This window comes from Coloeus monedula (genome assembly GCF_965178545.1).
Source record: "Coloeus monedula genome assembly, chromosome: 9".
Taxonomy (NCBI): Eukaryota; Metazoa; Chordata; class Aves; order Passeriformes; family Corvidae; genus Coloeus; species Coloeus monedula.
In genome coordinates, this window is record NC_138789.1 from 19766745 (window position 1) to 19794509 (window position 27765).

The window sequence follows — 27765 nt, forward strand, 5'->3', positions numbered from 1 at the left end:
AGAAAGCTGTCCAGAGATGAGAGATGGAGTTATCTGCAGGGATGAATCAAAGTGTGTTGAATCATGGTGTCTAACCCTCATTTCTTCAATACCCGTGTCCGGCACTGACAGCTCTCTGCTCCTGTTACAGGGATAGGATGGAAAGCCAAAGTGCCAGAACAAAAAAAAAAAAAAAGAAACTCTTCAAGTGACTAGAATCCAGCCAAAAATTCAGCCAGTGGTGCTGCCATTCAATGCAGAAAAAATACCCAAATTATTTGTACAGTCCAATGAATGACAGATAAACTCCTTCTGGGGTGTTCCATATCTTTTTAACATACAGGCTGGGAAAAGCTGGTTCTCTTGGCAGTGCCTTGGGGAGCAGGGCTGAGCCCACCACTGCTGTACCCACCACTGCTGTACCCACCACTGCTGTACCCACCACTGCTGTACCCACCACTGCTGTACCCATCACTGCTGTACCCATCACTGCTGCACCCATCACTGCTGTACCCATCACTGCTGCACCTCCTGTCCCTGGGGCTGCTCAGGGCTGGGATGGGTCTGGGTGCTGGGGAGGGTAGCTGCGAACAGCCAAAGTGCAGGAGTGTTTCAAATACATCTTTACTCCAGTAGTGACTCTATATAAGATGTACCTGCAGGCAAAAGGGTGGCATGCAGCCAGGTATGTCAGTATTAATCCCTTTAGGGATTTCTCTGTATCAAAGTTCCTCAGGTGTGACAGGTTTACATGTACTCTGCATCACCAAAGAGATCAGTATCTGTCCTAAAATGCACCTTGCTGTTAGAAAAGCCAAATGAGTTACTGCAAAGTAATGTTGCATTAATTAAAAGAACATAATTGCCTGTTCCTAAAATGTGTCTTTCGGTTTTAGCTTATTTCAGATTAACTGGTTTAGCTCGGTACTCTTCAGACCATTAGAGGAAAGAAGCAAATTACAGCAATAGAGTGTAACCAAATATAATTCTCCAAATTACTCTTATTACATGCAGTTGGGCTGCAGGTTAGTGGAGAGAGAGATGAGTTTACAATTGGCAAAGTTTATAGAAATGTGGAACCCCTTATGTTCACAAAAAAAAAAAAAAAAAAAAAAAAGTGAAGCATATGTTTTTAATTACAAGTCTTCCAGATAGTAAATTATAGTAAGATGTGACATTCAGGGGAAAAATCTGACTGCTACTACAGCTGAAATGCAGGCATGCCATTGCACCGCATCTTGTTACAGGAGATATAACTTGATATATCCATATCCTAGAATCCTGTAACTGATTTTATTTGGTCATGTTTTCTCATAAATGAAAGGGGTCGAGATTAGTGATGGTTGAACCTCCAATAGTTTAGAAGTTTGGATCAGCACACCTTAATCCTAAATTTCTTACTGCTTACCTGAACCCCTTGATATATTTTTCCTTCTTTCCTATTCCGTGCAGTGCCCTCCACAAAGCTGAGGCTTTGCCCTTTCTTTCTGCTCATCCAGCCTAATCCTCCCACCCATCAGTTGTATTGTTTCCAGGTTCTTACAGAAAGCATTATATGCCCACCTACATTCCCAAATCGGGGTGCCTGCCCCATTTGCTTCTCCCAACTGTACTGCTTTTCCTTCTTTCTTTTGGCCTGTTGTATGGTGGTTTCAAGCAGTCTGGTCTGGATTTCCCAGCTGTCTTCCTGGCAACTCCTGAGCAAAGAAAGGGCTACAGTTGATCAAGAGTACAGTGCATGGAAAAGAACTATCACTAGAAATCATTCTTTTGGGTGGAAAACATTGGCCAAGTGGATAAAGTTGGAAAACTGAAGAGGAAACTCAGAGCAGAGGCAAAAAGCAATCGATATGTAGGGGAATGAGGAGGAAAAATGTCTGAGGCACAGACAATGAAATGGTGGCCAAGAAAAGGGGCTTTTATTATATGAACTAGAAAGTGATTAATTATCCTGTGTATCATGCAGGTCATGTTGAACAAATGCCTTTGTGAGTTTGATTTGAAAATACATCAGTATAAAGCAATATAAATATTAGTAGCTCTGGTAAAAAACAAACTACTTACATAGCAGATTCTGCAGGAAAATTTATATTTTGTCAAAGCATAGAGGACAGATTTGAGGTTCTTCAAACTACAAGATTCCTAATTTACACTGTGACCACAATTCTCTACACTAAGTGCAGTTTATCAGTTTAATGGCATAAAGTTTACCCTAGCCAGTGCCCAGGACAGAGGCAGTCTGTCTGTAATGCTGACACAACTGCACTAAATCCTCTGTACCACAATGTGGTACAACCATGCTTACATTTTGGGAAGGGTTCATTTGAGGTTGGGAGTTTTGCTTGCTTGTTTGCCTTTTCTTCTGCTGTTATACCAGAGAAGCTGAGACTTTGACCAATGTGGTATGACAAGTATTTGTTATCACATTTCATTGCCCTGCAATGATAGTTCAATTAAAATCCAGGTTTTGCATGCTCAGCCCATCCAGGCTGAACGATTCCGTCTGTGACATCCTTCCACCACAGTCAGTGTGGTGCATCAGGAGAGTCAGTGTCTATATGAAGAGTCAGACTTTTGCAAGGAAGTCTTATATTTTCAGTTAAAGATGTCTGTCATACCCGAAAAACACTAACCTAAGACCACCCCACACCACAGCAACCCACTGCTCACTGCCTAACCCAAACTCGAGCAAACTTCATTCAGTCCAAACATTTGAGATGGGCATCCAAGTCCTTTTGTTTTTATTTCTAATCACAAACAAAGAATGGTTGCTACATGACAGGTAGTCTCAATAGCAGAAATGCAATAAGAAATATTAAAGAAAACTTTTGATTGTCTGTCAGCATGTCCCCTTAGGAAAAACTGACACATAATAGCTGACACTGGTCCTGGCTCCACACACTTGTGCCATTTGTTTTGATGTGAAGGATGTGAAGCACAGCGAGTTGCAGCTGGCAGATGTTATTGCAATATTGAAGTATTTCACAGAGTAAAGGCACATACAGGCAGCATGGCATATTCCTAAGAGTTTCTGTGTACTTTAAGTTCAGATATACGGTTCCAAATACAGATACTGAAGTGCTCTCTGCATTTAATTGACAAGATCTGTGCAGTGATACAGTATGTTATTTTCCTTAACACTGCTCAGGTAAGCTGACAGTGGAAGTATAATAAGTATAAATAAGCTATAGGCCATATAGGCCGTATCAAAACCTGCAGAAGTATGTGGAGCAAGACTAAAAGCCTGAAATTTCATGAGAGAATGTTAGTGGAAGTTTTTGGGGCAGGCTGTGGAGGTATTCTGCATGCAGTCAGTTGCTCAGTATTTCAGTTTTGGAAAAAAGCAGAAACTATGAAGCCAAAGAACAATGAAGTTTAACAAACCCTGAGTTGATTTAACCCATGTTTCCTAGCATACCTTTCTTGAACTTAAATCCCTTTTGTCACTCAGAACCAGCAGCGTCATGTACCAGCAAAGAGGCCTAGCTGCAGAGAAGGTTTTATCTCAAGATAAGTCAAGCATTGTGGCTTTCAAAGGTCAGTCTTCTAATGGAGATTATTTTGTTCTGCTGTTTTAAAATAGAAATGAATTAGGGTTACATTTAACATCCAGCATTTAATGCATTCATGCAGTGTTTGTTTGGGTAAGCTACTTGCCAAATCTGAGAGCTAGAAAACCTGTGAGAGAAAAGAGAGGAAAAAATAATCTAGCGAATCTGTCCTACAGAAAGGTCAATAATACTTTTTAAGAGGCCAAGGGAACTGAACACCCTCAGTGCTTGTGGATGAGTGTATGAGGAGTAACTACCTATTTGCAACATTCTGAAGTCTTAAAGTTTAGAATTTTTCCCAAACTTGGAACAGCTCAAATATGTTTTTCTAGCTTGGGCAGGATGAAAAAATATCCAGACATCAGTGCTTCACAGTGTGTGCACCCACACACACACACTGCCCCCTCATTCGGTATCAAGTGAATGTTTGGAAACACTGGAGAAGGGGTGAGAGCTGCTGAGGAAACTCTCTGCCATCCTCCAGGAGATTGCAGGAGCACCATGACACCTCGAGGCAGGAGGCAGTGGTCCTTCCACGAGAGCTGCTGATACAATAAAAAGTTTCCTTTCACCCTCAGAAAGAAGGAATGTTGAAATTTTAATGTTTAGGTTCCTTACAAAACTTCAAGAAATAAAAATTTGAAACACTTGCTATCAACTCTTGTTACATTAAAACAAGTGGAAATACTAGCTCAGCAAGTTGTCTCAATCATGATCCATCTGGAATTTACAAGAAATCGATGTACAGCTGTGAATAGTTTCAAATGTATCAAATTATCATTTTCTGGTGGAAAAACTGTTTCACTGGAAAAACTTCTGCAAGCTTCAGAACAGAATTCCCTGGACAATTATACAGTCCAATAGCTCAGCAAGAGTATCTCTCTTGCCTTTTTATATTCTTTTGATGAAAGCTTCTACCTCCTATGGTTTTTGCAATGTGCTCTTCTACTTTCTCAGTGTATCTAGTCAATAGAAGTGTTCTTTCCAAACACTAGAGAATATTCCAAAATAAGAAAGCTGTGGGTATCTGTTTCAGTTGTGCATGAAGTTGCTTTGGGCTAATGCCTTTCTTTGCGTTATCCCATAGGAAGGCAAGTTTTAAGGCCAAATGTTTATGTATTACACGGGAAGGTGCTTGTAGGGAGAGTACAGATTCACTCCCTGCCTCACTGCACAGAACAGACTCCCCTCACACAGCTGAGTGACCACAAATAACCAGTGCCATTGAGATTCAATATATATTATCATATTTTTGAGTAGTTTGCTATTAGACTGTAAAAAGGGGGAAAATAACTTGAATAAATCAAGGGAAACAGACTGTCTTAGAATGTAGGGGGGGAGAAAAACCCACTAAATAGGATGGGTAAATAGATCATTATGAACTACTAGCTAACATTTGGAGTTCTTATACAAGTGTTTATTAAGGATGTTTAAACTTTACAGTGGATTAATAGCTTAATCACAATGTTAATGTGATTGTAGATATTTGTCCATTGGTTTGCCAAGTGCCTGCTTGCTACCTTTCTCATGAAAATGATTCTTTGACTCTTTTACTAAGAAACAAAAGTAGTTAATGGTTTTATTTATTAATTGTTCAATTGATTTTTTTGTATGTCTGTAGAGGAATGGAAGGTTTTTAAATGCAGCAGTTTTGTCAAATTTTCTCCTCCAAATAATCTTTAAATATGCATTAATTTATATGCTTTTTTCAGCAAAAGTGGCTATTCTACCGAATGCGAGAATTTATTTTAGAAATGGCTCTTTCTTCTGAAAAAAAACCAAAAACTAGCAGAAGTGGAGAAAATTCAAATATCAGAAGCTCCTTCCTTGGTCTAACAGAGAAAAACACCATCAAAGAGAGTACATTTATCCTGTGGATGTCATAAGTTCTAGGTTTAGGTCTGCATAATTCTGGAGAGGAGCTTTAATTTAATTCTTTACCTCTGATTTTTTTCTTTGTTACTTCAGTTTCTGTAGATAAGTAGCTGAAATTCAGGGAGAAAGGGCCTCTGCAACCCCTCTGCGATGTGGAAGACCTTGCTCAAAGCAAGTATGTGCAGAAGAGATTCATACAGAGCAGAGCTTCCTCCCAGCAAGGAAGGAGGCTCACTTGCAAGGTCCAGCTGCATTAGGAGAGGTCAAGGGGCAGGCTCAAAAAAGCAGATCTGCTGATCTGGAAAGCCAGGATGCCTCAGGACTCCTATTCACACCTGACAGCACAGGCACCCTGGGCACGACTTCGTCATCTCAAAGAACTGGGAGCAACTGGAAAGCTCTGAGACCTGTAGGCATTGTGCCATATAAGTCTCAACAACCTCTGAGGAGGCTGAAAAGATAAAATTTAAATCCCTACCAGTAAATACAGATCTGCCAAAGAGATCAGTCTGGCTTTGGGTTATGAGGTGTACCACAGGGAAGTAGAGAAAATATGGATTTCTCAGGGGCTTCCTCCTTGCTGTAAAGTAGGATGGAAGAAGCTATTCAGTGTATATCACTTGACAGTTTGTCATGATCATTTTTCATGTAATAGTGCTATTTGTCAAGAAGAAAGATGGCAGGTGCTCTGGGACTGGGGATGAATTCAGGGGGGCGTGTTTGAGGGGCCAAGTCCTGTGGAGGTATGGAGCAGCAGTTAGACCAGAACCAAAAACCTCAAGGCTGTTACTGCAAGCAGTGGAAAGCACAGGAAAGTCAGCCTGAATGATAAGTACCAGTCCCAAATCAAGCTCCAGGGCAAAGTCTTTCAAATGGCAGCAGCTGCGGGGAAGTCCCTCCTGGAGGTCAGGCACTGTATGTGAGAACTCTCCAATGTCCCCAGGGATAAGAAGTCCGGATGTGGTTGAAGAGGGAACTATATTTTCTCAAATTAATTTGCCTTAATAGCTCCTAAGTGTCTGCTCAGAAGGCATTAAAAGGTTTCAACAAGCATGAGAAATTTAAAATGTCATCTTCATTCTTCACAAAAGCATGTACTTTTGGTTCCCCAACACCCAGATGAATAAAGCACTTGCTATGTACACATATTATAATTTGCTATTTGGTCCAACAACCTTCACATTGAACACTTTTATACTTTTGATGTGCTGTTAAACATCATAAAATTAAAAAGACCACATAAGCTTAGTACCCTTGGAGTGAAAAATGTAATAAATAGTGCAGTGTGTAGTATCTTATATTTTCAGTGGATAATTATAAAAAAACCTTAATTTTTATGCTTGGATTCATGGCAGCTGCACACATATGCACTGTTGGCTCCATAAATACTAACCTGGCTTGTGCTTCATTGAGAGGGACTGTTAAAACAGGCACTACAGTTTCATTGACAGTCATGCAAGACGCTGTAGAATGAGTGAAAGGGTACTTGACCATCACAGCTGATTCCACATATTCACTTCCCATCCCTCTGTCTTTCCCAGATGCTCCCTACTTGGTTTTGAATCGTCATATTTAACCTCAACAAGCTGTCAGTGTTGATTGTGCAGGTTCACTGCACTGCTCAGGGCTGCTCAGCTCAGGAGGGAGCAAATAGGGTAGGAGGGGGTGCAGAGAAAAGATAAAGAAAAACAAATTAAAGACCCAAATTAAAAGACCTTTTCCATATGAAGTGAGGATGTGTGTTTCTTGTAAAGTGTTCTTTTGACAAGAGTTATAATAAACTCTGAGAGAAATAAATCTTTCTTGTAAGAGAAACCACTACCACTAGATATTAATACGTGTATGTGTAATAAGCAACTTGGAATTTATTGATATTTCCAAAAATTTAAGATGGGTTATCCTGTAGGTTTTAGTTCAATTTCTTTTGGATGTACTCTTGCAATTATGCCTTGCAACAGAAATCTGTGCTTGAAGCCCCAGGAAGGCTTCTGCTGTGTCTCCTGTCTTAGAATCTGTGTGCCTGGATAAGTTCTCCAAATGATCTGTGGGGCAGACATTTCCATCAGCCTACCTCCTACATCTAGTGAAAAGATCATGAGAAGAGAGAAATAATTTCTGACTTAATCATTTTCACACCAGTCTATGGCCATTAATCTTTACCTCCAAGTTTCTTATGGTATGCTACTCCTCCACATGTGCTGACCTGTGGACAGAGGAAGCCAAATCCTATTTTAAAATCAGACAATCAGAACCATATGCTTAATAGAATACTAAGCAGAAGTCAGTTTGTATCTGCCATTCCAACACCTTTACGTTTTTACTCCCACTGGGTATCTCTCTCCTGGGTTTATTGCATTGCAGGTATTTTGAGTGCTCCCTGGATGGTCTTAGTTGTTCCTTCTCTCCTTTTCAAAACACCTTGTCAAACTAGGAGCTTTTTTCTACATCTGTGGCTGGAGAAATCTTCTCCAAAAATTATCATGTTGTCTAATTTTCAGTTCTGGAATGATATCTCTCAGTTAGCTAACCAGACTCCACTTAAAACTAGAATGAAAAAATGAGTATTTCTAAGATAAAAATTAGCTTCTCTTGAGGGCATGTTATGTCCAGCTTAAGACAGTTGTTGAACTGCTAATTTCTATGCTCTGACTGTAATGAACTCTAGGTAAACATTTCAGACATAGAAGGCTATGCTTTACAGCGAGACACCATTTAGCCATTGTACTAAGTTTTATCTGCCAGGGAAGAACTCTTATTTGTGAACTTTCAAGATGTTTATAAACCTTATTTCAGATCCTTTGTATGGACAAAGTTTACAGTCCTACAGTCCCTGCAAAAATCTCAGCCTCTTCTCATCCAGTTTGTGTACTGCAGTTTTTCTCTTCGCCACTTCTTTTTCACTTTTTTTTTTTTTTTGCTTTTGAACATATTCATGTTTTATAATTATCAGCAAGGAAAAAAAACAAAACCATGAAGTGTGTGTGTGTGAAATAAAATGGTCTAGAGAAAAGCCAAGAGGAAAACATTTGTAAATAGACAATGACCTGGCAGCTCTGGAGTCAAAAGAGCTTCAGACTGGAAGACAAGAAAGGCCATATCCATGAGTATACAAAGTAGGGACCTGAAAGAGAAAAGAGGGACCCCATCATGGCAGCAAAAAAAAGAACAAAATGATAGGGCTACTTTAATTTTTATTTTTTCTTTGTACATTTAAAAAACTTGTCTTGAGCTAGAAAATACAATTTCTTTCTTAGCATTTCTGTCCTTCATTCAGCAAATATTTTGTCTGGCTGCCTTATGTTTGCTTTTCTCTTGAGCAATCAGAAACTCTGCCATCAGCTCTGGAAACAGTAGCAGTCACTTTCCTGACCCATCAGCTGACATTTAGGTCACGATTTTTGAGGATCTCAGATTCAGGGGGTGGATAACATTCAGTCCACTCTGACTTTACCACTCACTTTTGTAGGTAGTTATTTATAATTCACCTTTCTGCAGAGGAGAGGGGTTTTCATGATGAAAACAAGCTGATGGAAATGTGTCCATTTAACCTGAGCAATCTGACCCTTTTTCATATTAACCAGGCTCTTCTGAGGGTGTGATATCAGTGTCTGTAACAACAGAGTAAGAAAAAATATCGTGAGAGTGATGTGATGGATTTGGTTGTTAAAATAGATACATTTGATTTATCATATGCATGTCTAAACCTCGTGTGATGCTGCTGCCCAGCTGAAAACCCTCTTGGAAACTAATCTGCTGTGAAAGTGAGTATATTCTTAGCAGCCTGAGTGTCACACACCAGGGCTCACACTTCAGGGCCTGCACACCTGTAAGAACTGGCTGAGTCTCTGTAGAGGGAGAAGACTGAAAAACCTTCACTAGGAAAGAGATGCAAAATGTCATCAACTGTTTAAAGAAATATAGGAATGACCCCAGGAGAAGAAGCACTTCAAATGTAAATCCAGTATGTAGATGTGAAACTAGTCCAGGTATGACCTGACAGTTTGCCTTCATATCATGCAGAATTGGGACCAAACTACCCAATTTTTGTGCTAGCATGCCAAGGTAAATACAGTCAGAGGCAGAAAGGAGAACTGGGACTGAAGTGCAGTGAATGCAAAAAAGTCATCAGGTATTTTTTAATTGAAATTATTTTCCTCTGCAATTTAGGGGAACTGTATTTCTCTGAGTAAATGGCATTCTACAGAAATCTTTGTTTATTAGTAGAAAAAAAAGTGATACATTTTTTCAAACTAATTATTCCAATAGATCAAAACTGAGGGAAACAAAACAACCAAAACCCAGAAACATTTGGTTTTCATCAAGCTGACACAGCTGTCAGTTTGAGCTACCACAATATCTTACGTAAGTTAAATTGCAACATTTTAATGTTACCATATTTTGTATATTGGTTTTTGGTGTGTCATCCTGAAAAAGGAAAATGGAATGATAAACCATTTGTGTGCTAATGATGTGCATAACACTTCAGTGACACAGATTTGTACTGAAATGACCCCATTTTGCTTAGTTTAATTGATTCTTAACATTTTGATGCTCGAATATGACATTTCGGTTTTTTGAAAAGAACGAACCCAAAAATATCATTTCTGAATTTCCATTTTTCATTTTAAATATAAATATGCTTTAAGAAAGAAAGCAAATTTTCATTCTGATTCAGGAAGAAAAGTCAGAAATTTCCCATGAACCTGAAATTCAGATCTTTATTAATATTTGTCCTTGAGCTGCATGAGTCAAGATCCCCTTCTTGCCAGATAATACAGTGGTTAGATACTGGCATTGTTTTTACTTAGTGGAGTCCGTGTTAAGTGACTGGAGTTTTTGCTTGGTTTGGTTTTTCTCAGTGTTGTGTGTTGGGGAGGGTACTCTGACATAAACGATGATACTTGACATTTCTAACCCTTTTAACTGTGAAAGACTGAATCAAATTTTAGAGGGTTATTACTCTGGAGGAGATAAGATTGTAGTATGCCCTTTTTTTCAGGCTGCCCAGAGTCTACGTCCTACAGAGTATACACTATAGAATATACTTCTTATCCCTCTGCCTCTAAGCTGACTTCTACATCCAGCCTGAAACAGTTTATACTGTTCAAAAAAAAAAAGAGGCCAGAAAGTTTGAAGAAGAGGAGCTAATAACCATCTCAAATGTTGCTAAAAGTGAACATATATTAATACTTTCAATAACTGAATATATTGCAAGTTCTGAAGAATTAAAATTAGTTTAAAAGGTTCTACAGATCAAATTAATTTCTTGACTAGGACTAGAACTATAAATGTCCCTTTCAGGATAAAAAGCCATTGGGAAATCTCCTTGATACTTTTCTAATTTTCCTCAATACTTTTCTTATTCTTTTCTTTTACGATAAAAGATTTAGCTCTTATTTAAATAGGACTAGATTCATTTCATATAGAAAACCAGCTTCAAAAGTGTGAACCTTTCTTCTTACCAGCAATTATTAAAGCCCTGCAAGTGTTTAGTCTTCTACAAAATTACAGAGAACTCCTTAGGTTTTTGACAGATGCAGGGGTCTTATTTACCCAAGAAATTCACCTTCAATCTCAAAAGACCTATCTGCTCATGGCAGGGTGATTTTTAGTTTAACTGTCCTCCTTCCCTGAGGTTTATAATCCCTATGTAGTTGTGTATAAACCAGGAATTTTTTAAGGTTCTGTAAATATCTAAATGAGGACCATTGACTTATTTTCCTGAAATTAGGTCATGACATAGACCTTTTACAAATGGAAAATGTAAGTATTTTCCTAACGATCATTAAAGGATGTAGGATTTGTTGCCCTCATTGCAACCAGGCTCCAGGACCAGCTGGCACTCACTGCTCCCCCATAGACAGCCTGACCAAATACTGGGGGGATAAATGCAGCTGGCTTCTGAGAGATGAAGGCTTGTAGCACTGCTGCAAACATGAAGCCTTTGAAAATCAATTCAGACTTGTGTTTCTTCTACTCTCTCTCTTTCTGAGATTTATTTCAGCTGAATGCTGTCAGTGCTCTCAGTATTACTGGCTCTTGGAGCCTAGAGTTGCTTTAGCAAACCAACTCTGTCTGACTCTGTCTTCAGTATGTTTTGAAGTTGTTTTGGCTGAAGGAGGAACTGGTGATTGCAGAAAAGCCCCTTTTTCTCCAAGCCATTGCTGGGCTTTACATTTTCTAATGCTGGAAACAGATCAGAAAAGAGGAGGGGAGGCAAGCTCCCCAAAGCCCTTCTGTAGGACTGCTCAGCTCCCACCCTCAGGACAGGCTATCTGTGAAGATCAGCTCACATCTGAGATGCTGCAGCTTCTCAACGCGTGCCAGCAGAATCCGCAGAGTCCTGGCAGAAGCATGCTAATGTCTTCGGGGTAGCTACTTTATGTTCATTTAAAATGCAATTAAACAGAACAAATACTGTGAGGAAATGGACAGGATTTTACATTTACATACAAAAATTAGGGGGAAGATCTTTTCATCACATTATAAATTTTATATAAACATTTTGGAAGGGAAATAATATGTGGCGATAATATAGACTGATATAATGAAATAACTAGAATGATGGTATTGTCGTCCATGGGGTCAAAAATTGTTCCCAGGAAAGAATTAATAATTTATGGAAATGTTTATCTCTGTAATTAAATGCTGGAATTGGGAGCCACATCCTGCCTGGTTGTTTTAAATCCACAAAATTTAACTCTCAACTCTAGAAATAGAGACTTGTATGAAAAAATAACTTTAGAATGTTATTGTACTTTTGTCTAAAAAGGCTCCTTTGCTCTGATTTATAATGGGATGCACCTTATTTTCAGACAAAATGCAGGATGCAAGCAAGTGAAACCATGGGATTTGTCTTGGAAAGGAAATTGAAAATGAGCTACAAATCTATGCTTTTGTACACGTAGTGCAGTTGTACTAAATGGTAATTACATATTTCAACATATTTATTAACAAGTTTATGGTCTGTAGGGCTAGACACTGTCAGCTGGAGCACACCTGCCCACCCACTGATACACATGACAAAGTTCCTGGTTAGGTGTTCTTGAGCTTGAACAAGGAATTTTCTTTATAAGGTCACAGAACTAAAATTGTAATAAAGCATTTATGTTGAATACGACTTTTCTTCAAGAATCTTCTGAGCCAGTATGGCTTGTACAGCTCTTTGAATACACCAGGAGTTCAATTCTAATCCAGACTAAAGGGATGAATTCCCATTTCAATGAACTTTACTGAATGAATGCAAAAGTGAAGGCTTAGCTTTTGGCAGGCTACCTCCTGTATTTTTTTTCTGAATAATGTTAATGAATTTGATATTATCGTTATGTAACCACTGCATTTCATTTTTAATCTGAATAATTGAAAAAAAAAAAAAAAGCTGGAGGCAGAGGGAGAATGGGGGAAGGGGAAAGTTACTTGAAATGCAATCTGCCTTGGTTGCAACTCGTAGGTACTAATCTTTCTTGGCAAGTAGAATGCACTGAATTTGTGGTGTTGAATATAAGTGGGAGAGAGCAGAGGTGAGTGGGAGAAAAACACGAATTCCCACTTGCCCTTGAACAACTTGGCCAAAAAGTTCAGCCCTATCATTCCTTATGCCCCATAAATCCACACAAAGATAGGCACAGGGGAAGGCTGTTTCTCTAAATAGCCAAGAAATATTACTAGCAAGAGGGTTTGGAAACACTGTGTGCCTGTGGGAGCAATGAGGAAATGCTAAAGGACCAAATCCCTCACGCTTCCTCTGCGTTTGGAAGGCCGTGAGGTTGAATATGATACTGTGGGGGTCACACCTACCCAGAAGATATCTGCCTGGATCCCCCAAACCCTCAGGCCCTCAATGAGCCTGGTAAAAGTCCCATCTTTCCTCATTACCACCACAGAAACACACGATTACAAGTGCCACAACTGGGCACTATTAAAAAAATCCCTTTTTGTCCAGTGAGCACTGACTGATACAGCTATGGGGTCATCATACAAAAGCAATCCATTATTTTGATTAGTGTAACGCTTAAAGGCCAGCTTCCACATTAACTATTTTAATTGTCAACTACAACAGCACTGTAGTGTAACATTAAAGGTGCTCTAAAGTTTGCTGCTTGCTGACAGTGCAAGACAGTTCTGCAAACCATAACACTTTCACAAATGCTCTGAGGCAGGCAATATATATTTTATTTTTTTGCCTGTGTAGTTTGATTTAACATGAGTTTGTCTGAGAAAAGTCCAGATGGCTGGATTGTTATTAGTCACTCACACACACTGTTCTCTTGTAGAATGAAAATTTAAATTCTGAAAAAATAAGGATGAGGTTGTTTTGTGTTCAAGTCTTTTGTTGATTTGCTTTTTAAATAAGATTACATCAATTCCTTGATGAAAATGTTATTTTTCTTTAATTTGAATGAAATTTCAAGGAAGCTGCTCTAGATTTATTCAGTAGAGGACCAGTCCCCTCCCTCATAAATGGTCATACGTCTGGTCTCCTCAGCTGCCTTTAGATGTTTCTCTGCATAAGTCCTATATTTTGATATTCCCTTAACCCTTAAAGGTTAGAGTGAATTTTCCAAGGAGTCTCTTGCTTGTTTTCCTGCCCTCAGGCAACGGACTGCCTCTGACACCTTCCTGCATCACCACCTGGGACAACACGAAGTGGCCTTGTTTCCTTAAAGCATGGAATAAATACTAATGATGGGTTTTTCTCTCTGAATCCCACCAGTGTCCTCTGAGGCAGCCTTCTTCCCTCAGGTCTCTTTCATCCTTTTTTTTTTGTTTTTCTAGCCTATAGTCAGATAATTTATTTTTTAAACATCATTATGAGGTCAAACAGGCCAGTCAGTATCTGCTGGAGCTGCTGGCTGCCCCTGCATTTAAATCAAGTCTTCTGCCATCACATATCCCATAAACCCTTATTTCTTTGATGCCAGCATTTGAATTCAGAGTTTATTTTGTAGTTTTTTAGTCTTGATGAGATTATGGAAGAGATTTTTCAAAGGCATAAACAAGACTTACATGCCCAAGTCCCTTTGGCTTCCAGCAGGACTAGTCAGTGCCAGAAGCATTTTGTGCCCTTGACAATCTTCCCCTATTTATCAAACAAAGATGGGACTAATAAAAGGTTCTTTCATTTTAAAGGAATTTGTAGAGATCATAAATTGAGGCTTAGATAGATAAACAATTCAAATCCAGTGTGCTTTGTAGTGGAACTATGCCCCAGAGTGCACTGCATACAAAGACCCAGAGCATGTCGGATGCAACAGCAGTCGGGGCCTCTGCTGGTTGAATGCCAGATGTGCCGGACCCACAGGATCTCCAAATGCAGGCAGTGGGGTGAGAGAGGAGGTTGCTGGGGTGGGACAGTGGCAACCAGTGAGGGACTGGGAGGAGGGAGGTGTCCACTGTGAGGAAATGGAATATTTATGGAGAAACCAGATGGAGTAAGGATTCCTATCTTGCTTCTCTCTTAATTTGGGAAGGTCTCTCTCTGCAATACGGCATGACACAAAATTTGGCATTTGTGGTGACTACTGAAGGAGGAGACTGCTAATAATATGAAGCTTCCAGCAGAGGAAAAAGCAATTGGATATGAGCTGCTTTCTCCACCTCTCAACTCCACAGATAGAAGTACTTAAGTGTATACCATTCATTAAGTAAAATCCCACTGCTGAATACTGTTTACCTGATAAAGAGTCTTTTTTGTCACTGTTCCAACTAATCAGTGTTTCCTGTGCAAATGGAAAGAATCTCTAAGCTCTGAATCATCTAGTGAGTCCCCTGCTGTTGCAGATAATAGCAGGGTGTGGGTGGGCATGGCTGAATAATATGCCTTTAAATTCCCTTTGGGTTATAAGCTCTTGAGGCATAATGACTTTTTAGGTACTCTCTCATATGTCACAATGTCACATCATATAAGGTAAATATGACTCATGTAATCCAGTTTGATACATTGCCATTAGAATATGCTGAAGGGTTTTTTATGCAGTGAAATACTCCACGTGAAGGGTTCTTCCCCTGCATTTTACTATTTCAGGTGGCAGTGTTTGCAAGAATGCAACCAATTCCTCCCATTAACCCTCAGACAGAGGAATCTCAAGAGCCTTTTCAGAGTCTCTTGATGTGGCAGAGCACAGCACAGTTAAAAAGACCTGCTGAAAACGGTGTAAAAGTCGCAAGTTTTGACCCTCAGGAAGAGAAAAATATGGCTATTTTAAGAGACAGACCCTCTTAAATCCCTCTGGTAAACAGCAGGATCTGCAGTCTGTTAGTGTCTCGAACTCTCTGAAATCTGCTGAACCATTTGGCACTGCCTTATAGTTGAAAATGTTTTTTCTTCATATGATAACAGGAAAAGGAGAGATTTTGTTTCTTGTTTTTTTTTTGTTTTGTGTTTGCTTTTATTTGTTTTGTATGTAACATCGAGGAGATGCCTCAGAGTAGTAAAAAACTGTCCCAAGTAGGTATTTTTTTCTACATTTGCTTGCCAGGTAATCACAGCGGTGATTTGGCATTCTAGCTAACAGGAGGTAAACACAGAAATAAGGAAGCATTTGGGCAAGCAGGTCACTGCTCTCTCTTAAAAGAACTGTCTAAAATAAATTTAAAAAAAAAAAAGTTCTTCCATAAGCCCCTGGAACAATAGATCATTATTTTCTCACCCGTTTTGGTGGGGGTGGAGTTGCTGAGATGGAGCCGATTACGCCAGCTGCAGGGCAGTGTGGCATTGCACAAACAGCAGAGCACAGGCTGTGCTTTCCAAGGAGAACCTTTGGATTGTTTGGAGTCCACCAGGAAGTCAACTCTGCCCTGGTTTCCGATGTGATTCAATAGGTTATTTTCCAGAGATGTCTGGAGCCAGAATAAAACCCGTCTAACAGGGCCATCCAGAATATTCCCATGATTATAAAACCACAGAGGGACAACTTGTTTTGGGAGGGGTACTGACAACAAACAACAAACAGGGTATGCATTATCAAGCAGATATTGTGTTCTTGAATAAAAGACTGATAATGCCTGGACACAAAGGGCTGCTTTCTGCTCACAGCTATAAACAGACTACTTCTACTGACTTCAGACAGCTGTATGTAACTCAGAGGAGAAACTCAAAGTGTTTTGTCTGAGGTGTACTTTATTATTAATTCTCTCTGCACCCTCATTTCAAAACTCACTTCTGCAATGCATTCACTTCTTTGATCTGGGCTGTAGCCTCATGCACTTCCAAGAAGAGGGGTATGACGTGAAGAGGTTTGGCTTCTGAACTGTTAACTGATGTAGTCACAGGAGAGACAGTGATACTTGTCCTTTTGGCACCGGTTTTCCCTTTCATACTTACTTCCCCTATAATGGTGACAGAAGTTATTGGGGCACCACTGCCCTCTGCCCCGCCCCTTCTCACAGGTGCCTTTGACACACAGGGTAGTCACAGTCTCCCTTCTCACTTGCTGTCCTGCCCTGTAAATTCATACTAACCTCTGAATATCTGGGATGCTTGTGGCTGTGCTTTTGTTCTCTCCCCTGGTGTTTATTTCTTTGGTTTATGATGCTTCCTGCCAGGTACACATTATTGCAGTCAAAAGGGCCTTGCAGATATGAATATGTAGCCCTTGTCTCGAGTGAACCTTTGTTACAGTCATTGCCACAGAGGCATCTGGATGTGCACAGATCCATCTGACTCAAGTGGAGCAGTCACAGTGCCTTTTACTTTGTTCACCTACTTAACACCACTGAGTGATGCTTGTTAAGAGCTCCTCCTTTGGGATGAGGCTGAGTAAGTCCAAGTATAGTAGCATGTTTTCCTTGTGGAGGTATTAATGTATCCTGAAATCCTACTCCTTCCCCTTTGGGCACAAAAGGACTTAACAACTGCAGATTCTTCTGTGCATGATGGCTGAGAGAGAGAGACAGTGATACAGGAACATTTAGGAACAGTATTCAGTGTTATTTTGTAATGATGCTGAACAGGAAGAACAAGGGTATTCATTTCATCTGGTAATTTGGAGACGGACTTCCTTGCAGTGGGATGGACCAGGATTGCTTAAGTATCTGGAATATTAATTTGTGTCTGTGAAATAACTTGAGAAAATAGTGGTAACAAGTGAAACTATTCTAAATTTCAAGTCTTGTCAAGGACATATGCACAACTCCCACTCTGAATAGTGGCTATGGAAACAAAATAAGCATCTGGAGCACTCATGTCCTTTATTGTATATGATGCTGAACAAAGAGCAAAGAAAAAATCCTGCACCACTGAAAGCAAATGATGCAATTCTGATAGACTTGCTGGAGATATTGTACTCACTGTTTATTATTATTTCCCCATCTAATATCCTTTTTATCAAATACCTTCGCAGCAAAATGTTAGACTGTTTCACTCTGTCAGTTTTTAATTGGGAGAATGTGATCAGCACTAGTATCAGTTCCAAGAAACACAGATAGCAGTTTAAGAACTTGTCTGTTGCTTCTGCCAAGTACTTCTTTCAGAGAGGAGAAAGATGTTTCGTCTTTCACTGAAAGCAATGGGAATCAGAGCAGCTCTCCTGAGATCACCTTCCTGTCTGTTGCAATGATCAGCAGCAGAGAAAGAGTGGCTTTTAAAAAGACTACTGGCACATGGGCAACACAAAGGAAGCTGCACATTGTGACACTCCTAAAGAAAGAAGCAAGAGGTTCAATGGTTGCTTTATGAATCTCACAGCTGGATCACTAAGGTAGGAAACATAAGCAAGCTATCATGTCACTCTTGCAAGAGTGGAGAAAAGATGCTCCTCTCACTGCCTAGAGAAGCTGAGCTGCTGCAGTACTTTTCTAATCCATGCAAGTCATATGCATATTTCCAAGCTTCAGCTTTAAAAAATAAAACCATAAAAATGCAGTGTGCTGCAGCATGAGTTTGTGTTTGGATTGCAAAAGAATTTGAGATGAGTTTTTTCTGTTAGCACACAACCTTGCTGCTGTGCAGCTAGACTGACGGGAGTATTTAAAGGGGAAAAATTTAAAAATTGCTTAAGGGTTTAAAGATTAATAAGCATGGCAAAATCTTCCATAACTAGGCAATAGTTGCTGGCCTTGGTGCTCGCATGTCTCTTCTGATTCTTTTCTCTAATCCTATTTCACTGCAGATTGATGTGGGGTGGAAAAACAGTGTATGATGTCAGGACAGAGATTATCAGTAGAAATTAGTTAAACTTTCTGTGTTCTCACAAAGCAACCATTTCCATTCTGCAACAGAAGACTCCCTTGCTGTTATTCCCACGGCATGATGATGAGCATTACCAGCTGCTCTGTTCTGAGTGATGGAGATACACAAACTGTAGAACAGAAATACCACTATATTTTTTCCGGAGATTTCAGACTAAGCAGTGTTTTCCAAGTAGCATCTCTCACTAAAGCCTTTGGATTTTGTGTTACTTGAGAACAGAAACGACTCCTCTTTCCCTTTATGACTTGTATATACAGGCTTGCACACAAGCACACAAACACACTTCTCTCTCTTACACTTGCCAACCAGTAATATACTTGACAATTAAAATGTTTCTCTCTCAAATTACTCAATGACACGTGGTCCTCCAGTATCTCTCTGTTCACATTCAGAAGAGGAGCGATGCCTTGGAACTTCCGAAGAAACAAAGAAAAAAATTGGCATTTTTGATTTTTTGTAATGAAGGAGAGAGTGGTTTACTAAAATTCAGATGTGCTTTTTTCCCCCATGAAAATACAAAACTTGTAAAATGGAAAAATTATTTTAAACATCTCCTTAAACCATTCCTCATGGCACGTCTTTCAGAGTTTTGTATCTAAGAGCTTTGCCTTTTTTAAACAAATACAAAAAGCCACATTGAACAGTCATAATACTAGTACTCAGCTTGTGTCTCTGAATGCTGAAATTAATTCTGTTCAGGATTTAGCAAACATCCACCTTCAAAGAAATCAGCCTGTTTGAACTCAATTTAGGCTACAGTAAATGCACAGGGCTAATGCATATGGAAGAAAAGGCTATGCTTCTCCACATCTAAAACTGTATAATGTGTAAAGGCCCAGAGGCTTTTATGGGCCGATACTTTCAAAATATTCAATTGCCAATCAAAAATGTAGAAGAAATCATGTCCTAAAGAGGTGTAAATCTTTAGTGAGTTAAACTCACGATACTGAATGGGAGGCATAATTTCTGGATCTGGTCAGAGTTAGGTATATATTCATGTTGGGAATATGTACACTAAAGTGCTCATGAAGAGAAGTAAGAGTAAAAATACAGCTTGAAGGTTAAGTGAAAAGCAGTGGTGTTAACTTCTCTGACTGACCTTAAAATTCTGTGAGAAGGATATATAAAGTCTCCTAATGCAGGGAATGGTTGCACAGGGAAATGAGAAGGAGATTAATGATGGTGTGGAAGGGTGAATGAGTTCAACAAATGCCAAACAGTGATTTTTAAGTATATTTATAGTTCTACAGAACTCGCTTTTTAGAATTCCCAGGGATTAATGAATTTGTTACATTCATGTGTCTGTTCTACTGAAATAATATTACTTATGTACGTAGTTTTTGTTGGGCTTTTCGTTTGGTCTTTTTTTATCAGGGTGGTTAAGACAGATCCTAAGACTGACTCACCCAAAGGAGTTCTGGGTGGATTGGTAGAAAAATGCACTTCAGTATTTATTATGATGACATTTTTTGTGTGGGGCAACATACATGGCATAACCACTGAAAAGCCCGTGCAGGAGAGAGAAAACAGCTATGATTTCCTGAGGAAGGTGGGAATTAATATAATGTTTTCTGTAGAAGTTATGAAAATAAATCTTTTGTGGGAATGGTGTCTAGGAGAAGGTTGTGTAGGGAGCCAGGCTGCAGACAGAGGCAGGATGTTCTGCAGTCAGTGCCCAATCTCCCAAAGGGCCCATGGCGCTGCAAGGGGATTCCACTGCAGCCTGGGCAATTTTTGCAACCTCTTCCACAAACTGCCTGTTTAACAGAAGATTGTTTTACATAGGGATTTTTATCAGCTCTTTTCATGCAACTTCCATACCTATTAGATTAGGTTCAAGTTTCACTTGCATTCACACTGTATCCAGACAACATGGATAAACTGTCCAGGCCTTCTGCTGTTCTGCACGTTAATTAAGATCTACAGTGGCCTAACGGAGCATGTGTCTGCCTGGCTCCCACTTCCTACCACTTTCTCAGCATCACTATGAGCCATAAAGGGGAACACATCTGTTAAAAGGTACCTTTTGCTAATTGAGGGTGAAGTGTCCCAGCCACAAAGGACAGATGTTACTGTACAGAGGCTCTGTCTCCAGAGCTAGATTATTCAGCAGAGCATTTGTTCCTGCATTGTTATTTTTTCTTAAACTTTGAAATCCCGCACTCATTCAAGAAACTCAAAGTGTTAGGAAAATCCTTCATGTTTCAGTAAATGTACAAGAGGTTCAGGGAACTGGCTACCACATTAAACAGTTACCCTGTGGCCTGCACTGTAAATGAAGAGGAATAACAGCAGTTATTGAAAGTTGTTCTACTTTGTCACAGAGCTACTGGAGTTGCCTGAGCAGCATTGCTTGCTTTTTTGAAACCCTAGAGGAGAATATGACCTAGGAACAATCATACCTTTGTAGTCCAATTGTTCCCATGCTTTAAAAAAAAAAAATTGTGAAGGGAAAAGTGATCAGGTTAGCAATATTGTGCAATGTGGCTATGTTTTAAAGTTACTCAGAAAGTCTATATACTGTTACATTGCTTTCAGACACAATAAAAGGCCAGTTATTAATCCTGCAATTACCTAGCCTTATCACTGCTATCCACACAGGCTGACTGAGGCTGGACTTCTAGGTGATATTGTTTTCACTACAGTAACCAAAGTGAAATTTAATTAGAGACCCATCTCTCAAACTGACAATTAAAAAATATAAGGATTAGGAAATTAATATTAATTACAATGAGATATTTTGCCATTCTGGATTGGGGATTTTTGATAGTCTGGGTAGGTCTTCTATCAATTCCCTCTTTAGTGGCTGTAAAGCATGATTATGGGGATGGGAAGAAATGCTGTTCGTGACATTAAAAAGCATATCCTTCTTGTCAGCTCTGAGCATGGAACAGGAATATCTAATCAAAAGGGTTTGCACTGGATCATATCAGTTCCTGACTGAAAACTCTAAATCCACATTGTAGGAGCAAGACAAAATGTTCTACAGGTAACAGAAATGGAAAAAATGAATTGATAGGGAGATCAGACTGTGACTAAATGGAAGCAGGGAAGCTGAAAGGCAGCATTTTAATAAGGAAGGCTTTTGTACGGTTTTCAGGTACAATTGGGCAGATTTGTATAAAACAAAATTTCATCCTGGAGACCATTTAAATTTCATTGATAAGAATGGACTTCATTGCTTCATTTAGAAACTTCCATTCTGGCTTTTCCCCCCTTATTTCTTTGTATAAAAATAAGAACCATCTGTAGAAAAAAAAAACCCACCACACAACTTGTTTGTGCGACTGCTTTGCTGTTGTTGTTTAGATTTCTAGGAAACAGATGCATGTTTCTCATTTGGGGAAAGCATACATCTGTTCTGCCAAATTCTCTCCAGAAATTCTTAATTTTCCAGTAAGAGTGTATTCAAATACATTTGAAAATAAGAAACTTTCCCTCCATCATCAGTGTGCACACAGATATGTTACAAGGAAAGATGGTCATTTTGACATGGTAAGGAATTGTTTTCTCAACAAATCCATAAGTGTTTGCAAAATGCTATATAATCATTTAGAAGAACAAAAGAGAAGGTAGCAACTAATTTACTTCTGTAATATGTGAAAGAATATTTGCACAGTAGGAGCTCTTACAGTCTCATATTGAAGAGTGACATACAATTCAACAAAGCCAAAACGAATAAAAATTCATGTGCAAGGTTTAATAAAGATGTAATTATGTCTACAAATTACTTAAACCATTGAGTGGAATTCTATAGTAGCGTTATTATGTTCTTTCATGGCTTAAATATTTTGTAGGGAGGTTATCATTCTCTGTTACATTTACAGCTCTTCTCCAGAAAAGGGAAAAGGGGAAATAATTTCAAGAGTTCTAAATGTTAGTCTACTTTTGGATCTACTCCAAAACATTACATTGTATATTTTTCCATTGTTTCTTGTTTTGAAAAGAAAAAAGGACTACAACATAGTTGTAGTCTGGTAACAGCACAGGACTCATGTTCATATGTGCCCATTTCAGGGTTTGGATTAAAGTGCCTTGCATTAAGGTATCTTCCTTTGCCTAGGGGATTTTTATCTTCAGCTTAGAAATAGAAGATGAAAAAAATGCATAATCAGTAGTCAAATCCTAGTGCAGAAGGAATCTCTGAGTACATCAAGTAGAGCAGACCTATTAATTGTTCACCTTCAGGGAGAAGATCCTACAGCAGCAATGCATTTTGGAAATAAATTTGAAGCAGGTGGACAGAGCAGCAGGAGGGCAGTATCAGGCTAATACAGCAGGAGGGCAACACCAGCCAGTTAGAAAAAAGTGAATCATATGGACTGTGGGGAGCTGCACATTAAAATTGCCAAACCGACTATTTCCTACTGCAGGTCTTAAATAAATTAGACCTGCACAGAAATGCAGGCAGTGGTATTTCCCCACATGGCACAAATAACAGTGGAAATGAAAGCAGCCCATGTATGCTCCAGTAAAGCCCTGAATGCTCAGGTGGGGTGTTGCTTCAGTCCCATTCAAGCCTGTCACTGTAAGTGAAGCTTGTGGCCGGATGTAAATGTCCCCATAGGTATTTCTTAATGTTGCCGGTATTGGCTACATAGCAGTGAATTTCTTTCAGTGCAACAAATACAGCTCCTTTTGCTTTATATTCCTCTCTAAATCCAGTACTGGTGCTGTCAGGTGGTGGTGGTGTGGGACTGGTAGGAGACAAGTGCTCAGCAGGGAGGTCACAGCTTCCTGATGGAATGACAGGAAGGGAGGGGCATCTCTGAATACACTAGAGAGTGAGAAAGCTGTGCTAAGCTGCTGCTGCAGCATGTCCAGCCGAGGCACCCTGCAGCCTCCAGAAATCCTTTCCCAGGTCACCACAGGGACTCTGTTTTCCCTTGAGCAGCAGATATAAAGAGCTGTCTTGAGTTAAAAGTGAGTCTTCAAGTGGCAATACAGGGCTGGAGACTTCTGTGCAGTGCCACAGAAAGAAACTTCACGCTTCAGAAAGGGGTGGAAGGGGTGGCTTTGTTCAGACACTCTAATAGACTTAAAATGGCCCTTGAGTGTACTACCCAGGATGCCACTTGAAGCAGGACAGATCCACTCATCCTCAACCTTCATCTTGCCAGAATAGCCCCCGACTGCCTTGATTTGTGAGGCTAGTTAATGTGTGGCTGCTCGCACTGAAGTGCATCAGTTTGTTCATGTATCCACACCTCTGCTGCTCTGCTTCTGGAGGTCTGTGCTGTTGGCTGGTGCTCCTCAGGCTGCCGTTGGCAGTAGCTCTGCCTGGATGTTGCCCACCTGCCCGTCTGTCCAGAGATGGCTGATATTCCGCCTGCTGTCACTCTGGCTATATCTTTTTTTTTTTGTCTGTGGCAGCTGGCCTGGTTGCAGGTTGATTTGTTGCATGCAGTGTTTTTTCTCCCCTGACTGCATACCTTAGGCTACAAACTATACTCTGAATTTTCCATCCCACAAGGTTGCAATGGAAAGACAGTCGTATGCAGAATAAATCTCCTGCTGACTTCAATGGGACAGTAATCATATCCCAAATCACCAGTGCTACAGGGTTCATCATGAAGTTTAGCTCTTTCCTCAAAATAACGCACATCTGAGAATAGTTCCCAGCAAATTTTATTTTTGTGGAAATGTCCCTGCTCCCTTATAGAGGCTTCTTAGCATTTGTGCTTCTAGGCCTCACCTCTTCTTAAGAAGCACTCTTGAGAATGTGTCTTTAGCAATTTCAGTCTGCAGAAAGTTCCTCCTAAAGAGTCTTGGTCTGCATTTCATTCCATTCAATCAGTGAAAATGATTTCTTGCTGCTGAAGAAAGTATTCTTTCAAGGCTGACATTGTCCCTTTAGTCTCCTGAGAATGGAGCTGAATTTTTGAAAGAGCAAACTTTTCTGCTGCACATTTTGAGAGTCATTGGAGGTTGCCTGAGGTTCCTCTTCGTCCTCCCAGCAAACTACACAAATTAATGAGACAGCATTTGGAGCTCTGTCCTCTTTATTTCACTACTTTACAGAGAAGCTTGAGGTATTGGAAGGGTCTGCCCACAGATGAGTCCCCAGCAAACAGAGGTCCCTTAACAGTATTTCATAGTTACAGGATTTGATTATGCAATGTTGTACCATGAGTCCATTTACAATGACCTTCTTGTGAAATTCTTTCCACCGTAATTACTGGAACATCAATATTTGTCTTCTAACCATGGTTTAAGAAAAGGTTTAACACTCAGCTATAAATCATCGTCTGAAAACTGGCAAGTATGTTAGTGCAGAAACATATTTCTAAAACTTTGATGTGATGAGTTTGCTGTGATTAGTTTAAAGAAGGATGGAAATAGAGGCATCAAACAGATTTAGGTGGGGTTTTTTTCTATTTTGATAAAGAAAAAAACTTAAGATCAAAGTTAATTCACCATAATGCTAACCTTGGAGCTTTTGGGATGTCTTGTGGTAAGGCAGAAATGAGATGTCAGAATGGAGCCTCAGGACAAGTGTGCTGGGGGCTATCCAGCCACGTAGGTTGGGTAGTGCAGCTTGCGATGCAGGTGCCCTGTGCAGACCCCATCTACTCCCACCTGCAGCACCACAGACCATGCAGAAAGCAAAAACCCTTGCAAAATTGAGGTTATTATGTCATACTGTCAATTGTGATGACATCACTTCCCAGAAGTCTCTACTTTCAGACCACCTAAGGAATAAAATAATTTCCCTAACGAAAAAAGGGAAGATCTCCTTTGCAAATAATTGTAATGAGGTTTGAGATTTTCAGTTCTTACAAGTAAAAAAATTATATAGCAATTGTACATAACAAAGGTGATCTATGCTAATTCAATTTTATGTTCATAAAAGCCATTAGTGGACAGTCATCATTAATCTTCCAGCAAAAAATGGCTTTTGGTTTCTGCTCCATGATCTGCTTTATTTCTTGGGGTACACACCTTGTCTCAAGGTCATAAGCTTTAAAAGTTTTCAAGGGGCTTGTGCTGATTCTCCTTCACAAGGTCTGGTCGCCAAAATGTACTGAATGTGTCAATATTAATTTATTTCTTATCATGCTAAGGTTTAGTTGAGGATTTTTTTGCTTGAGAGTTTGGGTTGCAATTTATTTGCACAGGATAGTTTGGCTGACATCATTATTAACTTAAAAAAAATGTGGTAGTGACTATGGTGTCAGGTAAAAGTCCCAACTTACAGCCAATTAATAAGGTAGAAACTACATTAAAAAATGAAACTTCTACAGTTGGTCTATTGTGAAGCTAATCTGGAGCGTAAAGTTTACCTACAGGATGGAGCTCCTGTTGTCAATAATTACTGGAGGTTCTGCACAGTGAGTGACTGCTTTGGCAGGTTAAACAGTTTGAATGTATTATCTCAGGAGCAAAGGGTCAGCTCTGCCAGTTCTGTGAAAGACTTTTGCTGGGAATCCTGTGGACACAAGCTCTAGTTTCATCCATGCCAGTCAAGAGAAAAATTTGGTGGTACGCTCCTCAGACTAGGCTAAGGAAATAGGATGAAGATGAAGGAGTTAAAAACATAATTTAATGAGTTAAAAACAACAAAAACCCAAAAGAGTTTAAGTTGAATCTATTCCTTTTCATAGCACTCCTAAAGTGTGGTGGGTGTCTGAGGGATAGAAAATCAAAGTCCCTTTCTTCAGCAATAGGTTGATTTTATCACTTGAAAAATATACAAATTTCAAACCTGCAGTCAGGATTAAAATAGTTATTGTGGGTGTGCTAATAGGAAATCAAACTTTCTGAAATTGTTCTCTTTTAAAAGCAAACTCCCTCCAAAATATTGATTCAATACTTTAGGGAAAATATGGAATTCTGAAAAGATGAACAGGTTCAAAGTCTGTTTTAACCAGTGGGGTCAGGTATTCCCCTTGTTTTCTAGATATTCACACAATGAGAAGAGTAGAAAACAGAGGTGCAGTACAATCACTGATGAATGAGAAAGAAAATCAAAAGCAGGGCAAAAAGTCTCATACACAATTGATAAAAAATTTACCTGCTTCACCTGTATTCACTGCTTCACTATTGACTTTATATAATGTGGAAAACAATCATAACAGAAATAATAATATACAGTATTGGTAATTGAAAGCAGCACAAATTGAGTGCAAACAACATGAAAAGAGAAAGTCACCAGTCCAGTTAGTCAATAAAGATCACAATTTTCAAGGGCCATGTTTGAATCCCTGTTGTTAATCAGGCTCCCAATTTACAACAGATGATATTGTGCAGCTGGTGATTGATAATCCTTTCGGGCCTAATGTCGGTTCTTCCTTGAACCATGAAGACACAGCTTGTGTGTGTTTGAGAACTCATAGATTGGTGAGCTCCACAGTTCACCAGCTGCCCAAATTACTTTCTATTGAAAAAAATGTGTTTATATGGGGGGGAGGGGAGGAATGAATTTTAATATTTCTCTGTTCTTTTTTTGGTTTTTTGAGGTATGGAGGAAAATTTGCAACCCTTTGAACATAAAAGTGAAAGCTATTAGAAGCAATAATATTGCTAGAACACAAACATCTGTCACTCATGCAGACATCATCCTGTAAACCCACCTATGTACCTCTGTTTTCCCTTATGATTGTATTGGGGTAGCTTGTGGCATGACAGGGATTTGAGTGACAGATGTCCAACCTGGAACAGAGCTATGCATATTTATATTTGTTTACAGGGCCTCCTCACTCCTGAAAGATGTAAATTTTAAAATTTGCTTTTATTGAGAAAAGGAATGGTGAAGAAAAGGTTGTTACCTTGGAATGCAGAGTCAAAGTTATTGTAGGGCTCCGGCTTTCATAAAAATTTTACGAAGTTTTTAAATTGACTAATGAAAATAAGCATGAATAATTTAAATGGGGACCGCATTTTCTATATTAGAACCATACTATACCAATACAACAGAAGAGACAGCACTTGAGACACAGCTTAACTTAATCCTCTTCCTCCCAGACTTTGATTACAATCTTCAAAACTGCTACAGAACCTCTATATTAAAGGCAGATTTTCCCCTATCTTCATGCTAAATTATTGTTAGATTACTGGAATGCAACCTTAATAAGTTTAATCAATGAGATTTTAATTTTTGTATGTGGCCTCAGTGATAAAATGAAAATTGGATAATTATTTAAACTTTTAGATATAGACCACTGGAGACTT